This window comes from Rhincodon typus, chromosome 30 (genome assembly GCF_021869965.1).
Source record: "Rhincodon typus isolate 14 chromosome 30, sRhiTyp1.1, whole genome shotgun sequence".
Taxonomy (NCBI): Eukaryota; Metazoa; Chordata; class Chondrichthyes; order Orectolobiformes; family Rhincodontidae; genus Rhincodon; species Rhincodon typus.
The window spans coordinates 5,218,013-5,233,123 of NC_063361.1; the positions used below are offsets into that span (position 1 = coordinate 5,218,013).

The 15,111-nt window shown below is 38.8% G+C and overlaps 1 protein-coding gene across 6 annotated transcripts in view; it reads right to left on the bottom strand.

Annotated features, from left to right (window-relative positions):
- Positions 1 to 15,111, bottom strand: part of tanc2a (tetratricopeptide repeat, ankyrin repeat and coiled-coil containing 2a) — a 754,278-nt gene that overhangs the window by 626,502 nt on the left and 112,665 nt on the right. For all 6 annotated transcript variants that reach the window (XM_048614640.1, XM_048614638.1, XM_048614637.1 and 3 more), the window contains exon 2: positions 13,285 to 13,459. The gene's annotated coding sequence lies outside the window, so the exon portion shown is untranslated. The remainder of the gene's footprint in view (positions 1 to 13,284; positions 13,460 to 15,111) is intronic.

Sequence of the window (15,111 nt, forward strand, 5' to 3'; positions counted from 1 at the left end):
AAGACTTCCTTATTGTACTCCATTCCCTTTGAAATAAAGCCCAACATTCCATTACCTTCCCCGTTACCTGAACATGAACACTAGCTTGTGAGTTATGCAAAAAGAATCTCAATTCCTTGTGCTACAGCTTTCTCCATCTAAATAATATTTATCTCCTCTTTCTTCCTGCCAAATGCACAACCTCACATCTTCCCACAATATATTTCACCAGCTAAGTTTTTACCCACTCACTTAACCTGTTTATATCACTCAGCCCATGTCATGCTTACCACTTGCCGTCCCACCTAATTTTGCGTCAAGCACAAGCTAGTTCATTTATTGCCTTCATCTAAGTCATCAATATATAGTAAACATTGTGACGCCAGCACTGATATCTATGGCACTCTAACTACAGGTTACCATCCCAAAAATGCTCCCTTTTATGTCAACATGACTTCTATTAGTTACCTAATATTCTATCCATGATGTTCTACCTCCAACACCATGGGCTCTTACCTTAACGTGTGCTACCTTATCAAGTGTACTTACTTGGATTTCCTGAAGATAATCTACTGGTTCTCCATTATTTATTCTGCTTGGTAACTAAAGCATTTGAATAAACTGGTCAGGTATGGTTTTCTCTTCCTGAAGCGATGTTGAGTCGGCCAGGTTTTATTATGTATTTCTAAATGCTGTGTCGTTATATCCATTATAACAGTGTCTAACATTTTCCCAATAACAGAAATTAACCTAATTGGCCTATAGCTATCTGCTTTTAGTCTCCTCCTTTTTGAGTAAGGATATTACACTGGTGGTCTTCCAACCCTGTGGGACCTTTCCAGAATCTAAATTATTGGAAAACAACTGCCATTATCTCTGCAGTTACTTCCTTTAACATTCTAGGATGCATCTCATCAGATCCAGGGGACCTATCAACTTTTACCTGCATTAGGTTCCCTCGTACTTTTATTCTTAAAAGAGCTATTGCATTTTTTCCCCCTTGCCCTTTTTTGTCCCTTAACTATTTAATATTTTTGTAGTGTTATTAGTGACTTCTCATGTGACAACTGATGCAAAATATTTATTCAATCTCCTTATACATTGATTTTACAGTTGACTTTACAATTACTTCATACTATCCCAGGTGTATGGTGCATCAGTGTGCTCTCGGTGTAATAATCAGCAAAACTAAAAATACAAGACACACTATGTACAGGAAGTTTCAGTATCACAAATACTTCTTTACCCTATGCACATGAGCATTTGGATTAACAGTTTTTCACTCAAAGGTATATAAATATTTCAAACGTTTTAGGTATACTTTCTATAAGCCTTCAACACTGCTATGGATTGTGAGCTTTTAACATAGAAGATCTGCTATGACCATCTGACAGAGGTCTGATTTCTTGAGAGAACACAGGACATATAATACATAATGCTGAGGTTGACATGTAAATATCAAGATTGACAAGGCAGTTAAAAAAAAAGAGATAACAAGGTGTAGAGCTGGATGAACACAACAGGCCAAGCAGCATCAGAGGAGCAGGAAAGCTGACGTTTCGGACCTAGACCCTTTGGGATACTTGGTTTTGTAGATAGGAGTGCTGAAAGAATGGAAGGCTAGACTTATGGAAATCACAGAATATGCCTTAGCTAGAGCTTTCTATGCAAAATTTGAGAGAAGATACAGGGTACAGAAGAGATTTATCTAGATGATACCAGAGGTGAGGGACTTCAACACTGAAATAAATAAAGGTTGAAGTGATCACCTTGGACCAGAGAAACTTAGGGGAAAACTTAATGATTCCCAAATTATTTTCAGTGACTGGCAGACAATAAGGACTGCAGATGCTGGAAGCCAGATTCTATAGGAGGGAGGCTGGAAAAGCACAGGTCAGACAGCATCCAAGGAGCATATAAGACAAAATTTCATGCCGAAACCCTTTGTCAGTTATTTTCAGTGACAGGCCCCTTTGAAATGTGTTTGTAATCTAAAACAACATCTAAAACTACACTACATAATGCTCAGAATATGAAACACAACATAGAGATTATTTCAGTGATGCTTTGAACAAAACAAGTATTTACTGTCAAATATCAGTCAGACAAGTGCATCTGCTCCTTGCTGCAGAACGTGTTAATTATGTAGAAACAGTAGAAGCCCCACGGATGCTTGTCATGCAGAAAGCAGGAGGAGCCAATGAGAGCAGGACCATAGCGGAGGAGCAGAGTATGTCTATAATTGATCATATACTTACTCTTGATTTCAGAAGCCAGCAGGTCAGTCATCTGTGAAGCTAGCCTTGTGGACTTCCTGGAGGTCAATGCATTCTTGCTGTCTCTGGCCATATTGTAGAAGCTGTTTTGACTCCTTACAGCTGCCAGATTTCTCAATGCCCAAGAAACCCATTAACCACGGTTAAAGCTGAAAGATGGATTAAATCTGAGGCAAAAGCCTTGACAAAATAGTTAGATTATCGAGCCATTTCCTGGGAGCAGGATGATCATGTGACCAATTTTTCAAAATGTTAAATTCAAAGTATTCGAACGTTTCGTGTCCAGTGACCCTTCCTCAGAACTGTGGAAGGGTCACTGGACCCAAACATCAACTCCAATTTCTCTTCACAGATGCTGCTAGACCTGCTGAGCTTTTCCAGCAATGCGTTTTTGTTTCTTATTTATACAGCATCTGCAGTTCTTTCCATTTTTATCTATTACATTGAACCAGCAACTTCATTATTCAAATAATTAGCTAGTTTACTGCAAAATACACAATGATAGACTCATGACAAGCAAGTGCAAGAGATACAAACCACCTGCCCATGGAAGAATGGTGAAGTTTAAAATGGAGGCGTGGAAGTACTGTGCGACCTTAAAAATGAATGGTAAAAATTCGGGGAAAAAATGTAAAATCATTCAAAAATGTTAAATTTTTAAAATACAAAATGCATGATTTGAAGATGAATGCATTTAAGGATTAATGGCTAGTACTTAAAGGGGTACATCTTTATCAGTTTTTACTTTGATAATTCTTGATAAATTTGGCCCATACCAAGTGTTGGTATGTCCCATCATACCGACCATTTAAAAAGGTCTGACAGTTAAAATATAAAAAAAAGCTTCTGACATCCCTGTTTTAAGACATGATTGTAATACACTACTTTTCTTTGTTTGACCTACGTTTGTAATCAACCTGTTCGGAGAGGTTATTACACACCTCTGGAGCAAGTGGGACTTGAACCTGGGTCTCTACATCCAGGAATTGAGACGCTACCACTGCACCACAAGAGCACTCTTCCACTACTCTCTTCATTTAATGAGCATATTACTTCCAGCACGGTAGCAACCATCAATTGGGAAGACAGATTAGCTGCAGGTGGAAACAATAACCATCACTACAGCACCCCTCCATTCCAGGGCTCTTGTCGCACAGTGGTAATTTCCCTACTTGCTCCCACAGTGCATAATAGCATTTTTAAACAAGTTGATATAGAAAATGTCCACCCCTCCATTCCAGGTGTGTAATAACATCTCTGAACAGTTTCATCAGAAAATAGGTTAAATAAAAAATCTCTATTCCCTTTGCAAAATTGGCACTTTTGATGAGATTGCAAGAGTATGCCACGTGTGTCAAACAGCAACTACATTGAGAGAGACACTATACAAATGACCATGCAAAATATTTACATAGTTTTCTCCTTTGCAATTAAAACAACGTCTAACGGCAAAAAACAAGTATTTGCTTCAAACTTCACTTCAGGATACTAAGATCTGGTCATCTACTTGAGTTTTACACACAACTTAGTTTTCAACACTGCACATTAATTCAATTTGAAACTTGGGCTCGGAAGAAAAAGTATGAAAATTTTATCCTAACTTGGAGTTAGGAACAGTCGACAGAATACCAAGTCAAAAATATGGAAATTTATCCATTACAAAAACTCTTGCAGGATAATAACAACCTACTTTTTTGTAGCAATTTAATCAGAAAAACATCCTAACAGAAACAAAATTCTAAAGAAAGTTTTAATAATTTAATTCAACAACAGCAATAATAAATAAATAATAATAGTCCATGTTTTAGAAAAGGCTGTTGAGTGGTTTAGCGATCTTGGAACTGATGAAAGGAAGGATTTCTCATTTCTCGAAACCAATGGTAGCCACTCAAATGAAGGATTGAAAAGTTGGCTATTTTCCACAGAATTTACTGTGCCTCCAAGGATAAATCTAATACTGGGACTTCAATTAGGAAGACTGAAGGATTCCTGAGACACCAAAAGGAGGAACAGTGTTGCCCATCAATTGTTATGGCCTCCATAAGAATATCTGATACAGGGAGATTCAAGTTCTGTCATATACTGTGTCATGAATAAGCTTAAGAAAATAACCCTGCAACGCTGGTTCACTTCTATCAAAGAAACCATAACCCCACCAAAAGAATCCAGCAATGTCAGATAACACTACAGATATGTAGTAAGAGTATTTGATTAGAATAAAGTTTTTTCCTGGAATTTATTTATATTTGTAACCTCCAGAAGAAATGGCCCAAAATTGTAATTAACTTCATCATTTTGCATAATGTAAATACAATAAGAAGAATTCAACGAATACAGGTTGTTCTGAGAATAAGTGAGGAAAATAATCTAGAATAAATTGCTGTAGAAACTCAGCAGGTCTGACTATCTGTAGAGAAAGAAACAGGGATAAAGGTAGAGTCCCACATGACTCCTCTTCAGAACTGAAAGGGGTGGGAAAATTGTTTTTTTGCTGCAGACAAGACAGGTGGTGTAAGTGGAACTGATTGTACGGGTGCTCAGAGCTAAAACCAAGAGGTTGGTAATCGTGGTAAAAAAGGGTAGATAGAGATGTAAAAAGGGTATAAATGAAAGTGCGAATAGGAGAAAACAGTTCTATTCTGCTAAGAGCGAAGTCAGCAAGACCTGGTGACAGGTATGTAGCATGCGCCTGGTAGGAGGGCGAATACTGAATAATTCAGAGGTCATGCTCCCAAGTTGAGAAATCTAGATTTATTTCACAAGCAAATAGACCATAATTAGTAACAAAATATGAAGCATATTGGAGTTCGCTGAACTCTAATCCTTCTTAATGGATTACAATTGTGCGCATTTTAAGTATTTCAAATTAAATTGATTTTTTCTCCCAAAACTGCAAGCTAGTAGGAGAAACAGGACAAAATTGCAAAGTTCCCAGCTGCTAATTTCATGACTTTAGGTTGTGAACGTGCAGCATCTTTTAGGCATGTATGTCAGGAAAGACTGTAAAGAATTTCAGCTTTAACATCTTGTCGATTGTCAATGATACGTGCAACCTAAATACACAACGAAAAACACTGGGGACAAGTATTGAACCATGCTCTATTTGTGCACCAAGTTCTGTTGAAATTCAACCGTTAGTTTTGGAGACATTGTTTAATGACAGACTAACAGGAGTGAAAACATTACCAGCATCCACCTACAGTAGAGAAGGTAATTTACACCAAACAATGATATATAAATACTTATCTTCTGGTATTATCCTAACTAGTAGTGATTGCATATAGGAAAGTACTTTTGAGTGAACAGCGAGGAAGGAGACAGGGGTAGGGATTAGGATAAACTAAAATATTTTAATTTCATTTGCAGAAAAATTTGAGACAAAATTTCATGAAAATGGACAATTTCACTTTTTTTGGTACATTTACTTAATCTTCCAAACCACTATTATTTTGGATCATATGTGTTTAAAAAGGAATAAATCAAACCAGTAGTAAAGAATAAACTTAAATCCACTAGGTCCAATCCCTTTTGCAACGATTCTAAATAGCAAACAACGAACAGAATACTATGAACTAAACAGCGTGAAATTAAAATTCTACGCAAACAATGTAGCACTGTGGTGCAGTGGCTCCTGTTGTGAGCAATTATATACCTTTCCTATACCTGGCCCTTCCTATAATGTCTTAGTGGTCTCATCACCGGATTAGTAATCCCGAGACGAAGCAATTATTCCGGACACCTGGGTCTAAATCTCACCACAACAGAAATCTGAAATGAAAAGTCAAATGATTGTCTGATTCCCTAGTCTGAAGGAAACTGCCCTCCTCACCTGGTCAGGCCTACGTGACTCCAGACCTACAGCAGTGATTGACTCTTCACTGTCTTCTGCAATGACAGAATAAACTGTTGAGTTGTATCAATCTCTGGAAAGGGGAAAAAAAGGAAACCAGGTAGACTACCTGGCATCAACCAAGGGATTGGAAACAACAAACAACACACACAGCACCGCTGACCCTATACAGTCCTCCCAACAACCAACATCAGGGGCTAATAATTGGGGGAGCTGTCACAGACTAGTCAAACAACAGCCCCATCATCACCTGTTCTGCTGGCAGTAATCATGGCACAGTGGTAGAGTCAGACAGGAGCTTCTCGAAGAGTCCTCAACATCAACTCCAAACCCAAAGAAGTCTCATAACATCAGGTCAAATACAGACAAGGAAATCTCCTGGTGATTACCACATACCACTGCATTCACAACAATCTTCAATCAGAAATGCCAAGTGGATGATCAATCTTGATTTCTTGTTGAGAGCCTCTCCATCACAGTTCCCAGACTTTAGTCAATTCTAAACACTCCACGTGATATCAAAAAATGGTTGGAAGCAGTGGATACGGAAAAGGCCTGTCAACATTCCAGCAATCGTACTAAAGACTTGTTCTCCAGAACATGCTGCACCCCAAGCAAAGCTGTTCTGGTACAGTTACAACCAGTGGCATCGAAAGGTATACTCTGTACACAAAAAGCACAACAAAGCCATCTAGACCAATTACTACCCTATCAGTCTACTCAACCATTGATAAGGTAATGGAAGGTATAATCAATAGTGCTATAAAAGCAGCACTTGTGTAGCAACAACCTGCTCACAATATTCAGTTTGGGCTCCACCAGAGACACTCAGCTCCTGGCCTCATTACAGCATTACTACAAATATGAACGACAAAATAGCTGAATTCCAGAAAGGAAGTGAGAGTGACTGCTCTTGACATCAAGGCCGCACTGGGAATCGGGAGAAAATCTCTCCACTAATTGGAATCATACTTGGCACAAAGGAAGACGGTTGTAGTTGTTTGAGATCAGTCACCTTAGCTCCAGAATATCTCTGCAAGAGTTCCTCAGGGTAGAGTTCTTAGCCCAACCACTTCAGCAGCTCCATCAATAATCTGACAGCCATCAAAGTCAGATGTGGAGGTATTTGCTGATGACTGCATAATGTTCACCACATTCACAATTCTTCAGATACTGAAAGAAATCATGTCCAAATGCAGGAAGACCTAGACAGTATTCAGATTTGGACTTACAAGAATCATACAATCCCTACAGTGTGGAAACAGGCCCTTCGGCCCAACAAGTCCACACCAAACCTCAAAGCGTTCCACCCAGACCCACCCCGCTATAACCCACCTAATGTACACATCCCCAAACACTACGGGCAATTTAGCACGGCCAATCCACCTAGCCTGCACATCTTTGGACTGTGCGAGGAAACGGGAGCATCCAGAGGAAACCCACACAGACATGGGAAGAATGCACAAACTTCACACAGTCACCCGAGGGTGGAATTGAACCTGGGTCCCTGGCGCTGTGAGGCAGCACTAACCACTGAGTCACCGTGCTGCCCCAAATAACATAACATAACGTTCATGCCACACTAATGGTTGGCAATGACAATGACAATCTTCAACAAAAGCTAATCTAATCATTGCCCCTTGGTGCAACAGGGGTTACCATTGAACAGAAACTCAACTGAACTAGCAATCTAAATCTAAATACTCTGGCTACAGAAGTAGTAACTCACCTCCTGACTCCCCCAGAGCTTGCTCATCATCCACAAGGTACAAGTCAGGAGTGTAATAGAATACTCCCAACTTGCCTGGAGCAGTGCAACTCCAATAACACCATCAAGACAAAGCGACCTACTTGATTGTTTGCTTAGGTGTGCCATTCATTCCTTCCACAACAGACACTCGGTAACAGCAGTGCTTACCATCAGCAAGGTGAATAACAGAAATTCACCAAGAGTCCTTAGACAACACAGTCCAAACCCCTGACCACTACCACTGAGAAAGACAAATGCAGCACATACACAGAAACACCGTGATATGCAAGTTCCCCTCCAGACTACTCACTATCCTGACTTGGGGAAACATATCCTTATCCTGAAGTTTTGAGACGTCAAAATCTTGGAACTTTCTTGTTCAGTGTTGTGGGTCTATCTACACCAAATGAATTGCGGCAGTTCAAGAAAGCAGCTCACCACCATCTTCTCAAGGACAAATAGGACGGGCAATAAATGCTGGACTAGCCAGAGACACCCACATCCTGAGAATGAGTAATTGTTGAAATTTAATTACTTAAATATTAACAATTTAATTGTTCAGCACATACTTTCAAACACTACCTTTTCTACCTGCTGCCAACTGACGTTAGAAACTGTATCTGCAACTATAAGTCAACCATTTCCCTTGAAGCAAACATTTACTGTGTTATAAAGCCTCATAGATGCCATTTTACTACATCCATCCTTGACCAAAAAGAAATTGTAATATCAAAGAAAAAAGTTTATATTCCGATAGATGCCAAATCTGTTACTTAAACCCAGAGTTGACAGAAAGTACAATGCTATAAAATGCACCATAATCACTTCTCATCTTTTTCACCAAGCACTAATCCACAATCAAGTGATCAGGCAAACAATCCATCAATCATCTTCAGCCAGCTACAGATGGTACAGAACTGTGGAAGAAAACTTTTGTTCCAATTTCATTCATTTCTTACAAAACAAACACATCTTCTCCATTAGCATTGTTCATCAGGTCACTTGTGGTAAAGACACAAATCTATGATCAATTGCTTGGAGCCACTTTAAAGCATCAATGCCATTGGGTTTTAGATTCTCTACCCTGATTTGTTTTTCAAAAGTTAATTTGGTGAAGCTTTGGTTTCCCTTTTTTGGTCAGCTATGAAATCTGACACATGCAGAATAAAACAACAAAAACCAAGAAATCCTAATTCAAATTTGCTTCATCTCATACTCTTTCTGTACATCCCACTGGCCAATAAAAGTTGCGTGTTTGTAATATTTTCTTTTGAATTCACTCCAAGCCTCTTTATAGCCTTGGTCAAAATATGTATAATAAAAAGAGGCCAATTCCAGAGGGGAGTTGATAGCGACTGCTTTTGGCATTTAGGCAGTTCTTCAGCTAGTATGTCATAAAGGAGTCCTAGTCAACGTCATGTCAACTGAGATCAGCAAGACAATTTTCCAGTGCCTCGAGCCATATATAACGTTGAGGAACCCGATGATTGCTGTTGGAAGCCAAATGATCCCAATACATTACAAAAAGTGTGTTACAACATGGAAACAGACAGCTGAACCAAAGCAGCCTTTCTATTTCTGTACTTACAACGCTGTAAAATTAAACCAGTGAGGACACCCATACAGGCACTCCAATGGTTCCTAACTGGATTTTTGAATAACTAATCCTAGACTGCATGAATAATTAATTTCCAGATACTTGTTTTATATTTCAATTAAAAACGCTTAACAATTTATTAAATACAAACTAGCATTAGCAGAGAGAAAACCAAACAGCATGTAAGTTAATTAATGCCTGTGTTCTAATCCTGAAACATTTGTTTTCAGTCCCATTCACACAAAAAATAGACAAACAGCAAATATAAGTTAAGGGATAAAGAAAATAACTAAAGATTAATAAAGATTAATAGATTAATAAAACGTTCTTCACAATGCATTGACACAGGCTTCATGTGTGGACTCATTGGCTATTTTTCTTGAAACGTTCAGAGGGTCACCTTCTCAGTTCATCCAGGCAAAGGCAGTAATACTTTCAACTCAGCTTTCCTCTCTTTGGGCCTCTGGAACCTGGTGTATCAGATTAGGTAGGGAGCTTTCAAACCTTCATGCTGTCTCTGCAGCATTCCAGAATCATCTCTCTCAGAAGATAGTTTTAAAAAAAATTTTAATTCTGGTCCCATCCTAACAGACTGATCAACTGTTAGCAAGGCCTTTGTCACCATTCAACAAATGCCATCTGCTCGTATATGGGGCCTCCTTTGGACTTGTTGGAACCGCCTTCCAGGTACTGGCCTTGTTAATAATCAACTTCTGCTCTGTTTAAACACAATGCTTTTCCCAGGGGGTGCTGTGAATGTTAGATCCTTTTAATCATGGCTCAGCCTGTAATTAGCCTCCAGGCCCGCCTCACAAACAAACAGTGCTAGCCTGGTCTGTTCTCTTTTTAACCTAAACTGTCTCAAAGTCCAGTCATTTCCAGCTCATAATTCAAAATTATGCAAAATAAAGTAAAATAATGAGAAATCAACAAGGTATCTAACAATGGGTTCCTCAAGGCAGTGTCCAAGAACCCACCAACTCCAAATTCTTCGCAGTTCCTTCGCTCCAGAACAAGATTAGAGGTGTGGTTATTCCCTAACGATCGCACAACATTCAGATCTACTAAACACAAAACTGTGGATGCTGGAAATCAAACAAAAACAGAAATTGCTGGAAAAACTCGAGGGCTGGCAGCATCTGTGCAAAGAAAGCAGAATTAATGTTTCGGGTCCAGTGACCCTTCTTTGGAACTGTGAAAATTCAGGTCTGTTCACAATTTCTAAGAATAAGAAGACAATCAACGTCAATATTACATTTCACGTGGGCAAACAGACATTGGGCTGATCAGTGACAAGTTTGCACCACATATTTATATTAGCCATGGCTCAACAAACAACACTATCAAACACTATTAAACTAACAAATAACACTATCGCCTCTGAATTCAAAGGTTGTAGGTTCAACTCCCAATCCACAAACTTGAGCACAAAAATTGATGTTAACACTTCAGTGAAATACTACAGGAAAGCTGCATTGTCTGAGGTGACTTCTTGCATACAAGACATTCAACCAGGAAGTTGAACATAGAAGATTCCTCTTTCCTATTACAAACAAGGGTAGGAGAGATCCCCCCCAGTGGCCTCACCAATATTTATCCATCAATCAATGTCACAGAAACACACCATCAGTCATTACTACATTGCTGCTTGTGGGAGCTTGCTGTGCAAGATGTTCCCTGCACTACAGCACCTTTTGTAACGTTCCAAGGTTGCGAAAGTCCTTATATAAAAATGCACAAATTCAGACAAGTACCAGGCAATGTCTATTTCCAATTAGTTTGAATCTAACCATCTTCCCTGGACATTACCAGTGATTTCCCCATCAACATTCGGAGGATCATCAGTAATCAGAAACTCAACTATCCTAGCTGCATAAACGCCATGACTACAAAGTGGTTAGAGATTCTGTATTGAGAGCACATCAGCATCTTGCTAACCAACTGCTTCCCCATGTATAAGGGGAAGGGCAGTGGTTACATGGGAAAAGCAGCACTTCTAAATGCCCCTGCAAGCATCCTAACATGGCCATTTATTGCTGCTGCTTTAGTCACTGCATTAAATTCTAGAGTTCCTTATCCAATACTGATAGTACCTTGGTTATATGGACTGCAATGGTACAAGATGGCTCATGCTTTCAGGGTCAACTATGAATGGATAATAAATGGCACTTCATTTATTTAAAACAAAAATATTTTTGTACAAATACTGTTTATATTTAAGACAACATAATCACAACAGCAAAAATACAGACAAAGTAATAGTACAGTATGCACATAATTCAACTTGAAACAGTTTGTATTAATACAGCCTTTTTCAGAACAGTACTTATAGCTATTCAGTTTTCCAGAAAAATATTCATTTGGAAGATCAGTTGAAGTAGGAACATGAGAGAGTTAGAAGGTTACAGGAGGATATAGACAGACTGGTCTTGATAGGCCAAAGGGCCTCTCCTGTACTGCATGATTCTACATCTGAAGTTTCTACAAGTTAGTTGAATTTGCCAACATGAAACGTCAAGATGATGGAAATGCACTAAGTATGCTTTATATGTATTTGCAAAACTCTTTGTAAATAACATACCAAAATTAGATACTTAACATCAAGATGAAGTTCAGGGGAGTGTAATTAAAGTGAGACAAATCTCGAGGAGGTTCACGGTCTGAATGCTTAGGGTGGAAGTGTGGAGATTTTGTAGATTCCATGGAGTTTCTGCGAGTTACAGATAACTATTGCACAGCATTTAAAACAAAAAAAAAAAGAGTGCCATACAAGATTAAGACACAGGAACAAAAACAATGTGTTGGAGAAACTCAGCAGATCTGCCAGCATCTGCAGAGAGAGAAAGAGTTAATGTTTCAAGTCCAGTGACAGAGAGTCACTGGGCGCGAAACATTAACTTTGGTTCTCTCTCTCGCGATGCTGCCAGGTCTGTGTTTCTCCAGTCCTTTGAGTTTGTGTTTCATACTTCCAGCACACGCAATTCTTTGCTTCTTACTCTAAAATAAAACAGTGTGTGGGAGACAGTGGGAGTTTCAAAGTCAAAGTTGGATTGCACTAAAGATGAAAACTGAACCCCTTTTCCTGACCTTTATGGCATTTAAGTGAAGCAAAGTAAAGTGCTATGTTTAATGACATTTAGAGATAACAATGAGCTATGCAACAGGGATGATGAGAACATGATCAAGTAGCCAGAGAATTGGAGGAACACACTGGAAGACAGATCTGAAAATCAGCAGATCAAAAGACTCCACTTACATACTGTTAAGTTGAGGCTAGGGCAGAGGATCAGAATGTAGATATAAAGATTATCTGGAGAAAGTGAGCAATTTCAACTACCTGATTAACAAATAAAGGGTTTTCAGAATGAAGGTTACGATAATGTAAACAATGATTAGATTTGTTTCCAGAGATTTAGAAGACAGTTAACCAAAGTGCAAAACACTTAAAATAGTTGCAAAAACTGAATGGCGAGAGTAGAGAACATTCTTCATACACGGTTTAAAAAATGAGAAAAACTACGCTTTGGTAATGATTTATGGCAGAGTCAAATTATTTTCTAAAGGATTTAAGGATTGGAAGAAGGAATAATAAAGGTTATGGGGAACAAGCGAGTGGCATTACATTTTCTCATTTTTAACTGGTAGCCTGGAACAACGCTTACATCCTTCAGTTTATTAAGCCTTCAAACACCAATGCCTATTAGCGAAAATGTTAAAAAAATACAATGCCAAACTATTCAGTTTTCTTTGGGAGAATTCTACTGCCAGATTAATTCACAACTAACCAGATAAACAATTTTTAGACAGTAACATTATTGAAAAATGTTCTTACTGTGCAGGTCTATCCGGAACCAAAGCGAAGTAGAAACACGCCATGAATCTTTACGAATGATCAGCAGGCAACATCTGCTGCTGGCTGTTAAGACCAGCTTCTTTTACTGTCTTAACTTCAATGAAAACACAGTTAGATGCCAATGGATTCGTCCAGATCGGTCATCTGTTTTACCCTGCAGAGAAAGGTGTGGAAATAAAGTGTCAATTAGTTTCCAAATCATAATTTATAGGCAATGGATAGATTGGAGTTGAAAATGAGAATGGACTCCAGCGCGCCATATCAATTTGCCTCCTTACTAAATTCAGCATAAGAATTTCTCCTCATGCAAATAAAGAGCAATGCCCATTGAAAAACAAACAAACAAAGTGAAGATTCAACAACAGAAGTACTTTGTGCATATAAACAGAAATATCTTTCTTCTAGAAACAAAGTCATAAAGTCAACAGTAAACTCATTAATTTCACTGTCTCTCTCCCGCTCATATTTTAAGATCAAGGTATAGTTTTCCTTGTTTTTTTAAACAATCTCAATATATCTCATTGTTCAGCAGTTAGCGGAGTTTTTATTAATAATTGTAATGGTTAGCATAACCTTATTTCAACCTGAAGCACAGCACAAGAGAACAGCAATGCAGAATCCACACCCCTGTGAAAAATTAGGGTAGAGGTACAGAGCAAAAAGGAATAGGACCCATTAACATATCAGGGAAGCTGCCATTCATACAAAGCTCAGCACATTAAGTGATTCGGAAAATCAGGAATAAATATCGACCTCCAAACAGAACTTCCAGTTTGCAAGATTTTTGTCATCATGCCTGAAAAAGCACCTATTCTTCTCATGCATACAGAGCATTGGGCCTTTCTCATAGCCATTTACTCAAAAATTGGCCAAAAGGGGCCCGAACATGGTAGACAGTACACAAAAAGGAGTGGGAATAGATAGAATGCAGATGGCATATGGGAGAGCAGGCAGGGCTAAGAACAGAAACGACCAGCTGAGCATGAAGACTAAATGGAGCAGAGACTGAAAGGGTAAGGTTTATCAAGTTGCAAAGACAGATCAACCTCTTTCTCCAGATAATGGTAGCAACTTCCAATCCAATCAACCGGATAGCAAACATAAATGACCCATCAGCTGTCACAGTGCTCTCCCAGTGTTTCATTTAGCAGGGTGATTAGAGATAACAGTGTGACAATACTATGCCTTCTAGGTGTATTTTGTCCTTTTTTGGAAGGGAGGTTGAGTCATTGGTGGCGAGCTGTCTAGTTGAAGCCAATAAAGTAGACAGCTTCAGAGTTTCTTTTAAAGTTAGAACAATAGAAGCAGCATGAATGGGTGGAGCCAGGGTTTTAGTTTAGCTTTCAGCTGTTGCTGGGGTTTTGAAGTTGGTTGTGGAACCTATTACACGTCTCTGTTACAGCTAAAAACTTGGGTTCTCCTTCTGCTACCAAAGTCACACTTGAAACAATCTGTTTTACTGACATTGCCTTTGCCAAGGGCATGTTTTATGGCATGTTACTATATTGGAACAGTTGCTGTTTAGTAGCTAAATAATCTATTATTCCGTTACATTTTCCAATAGAGTTAGAGTTAAAGTTACACCAATTCTTCTTTCTTTTATTTGCATTTTAACTGCAGATAAAGTACGTTTTGCTTAAAACCATGTAGTGTGACCAGTTGAATTACATTTGGAACACAGCACCACATACTTGCCTTTAAATAAGGCAAAAAGTACAAGGCTCTCTCTTTGCTATAGGGTTTGGTCTGATTCAATTTTGGCTTCGGTCATCTCTCCATCCATGTACCAAGCCATCTGATGACATC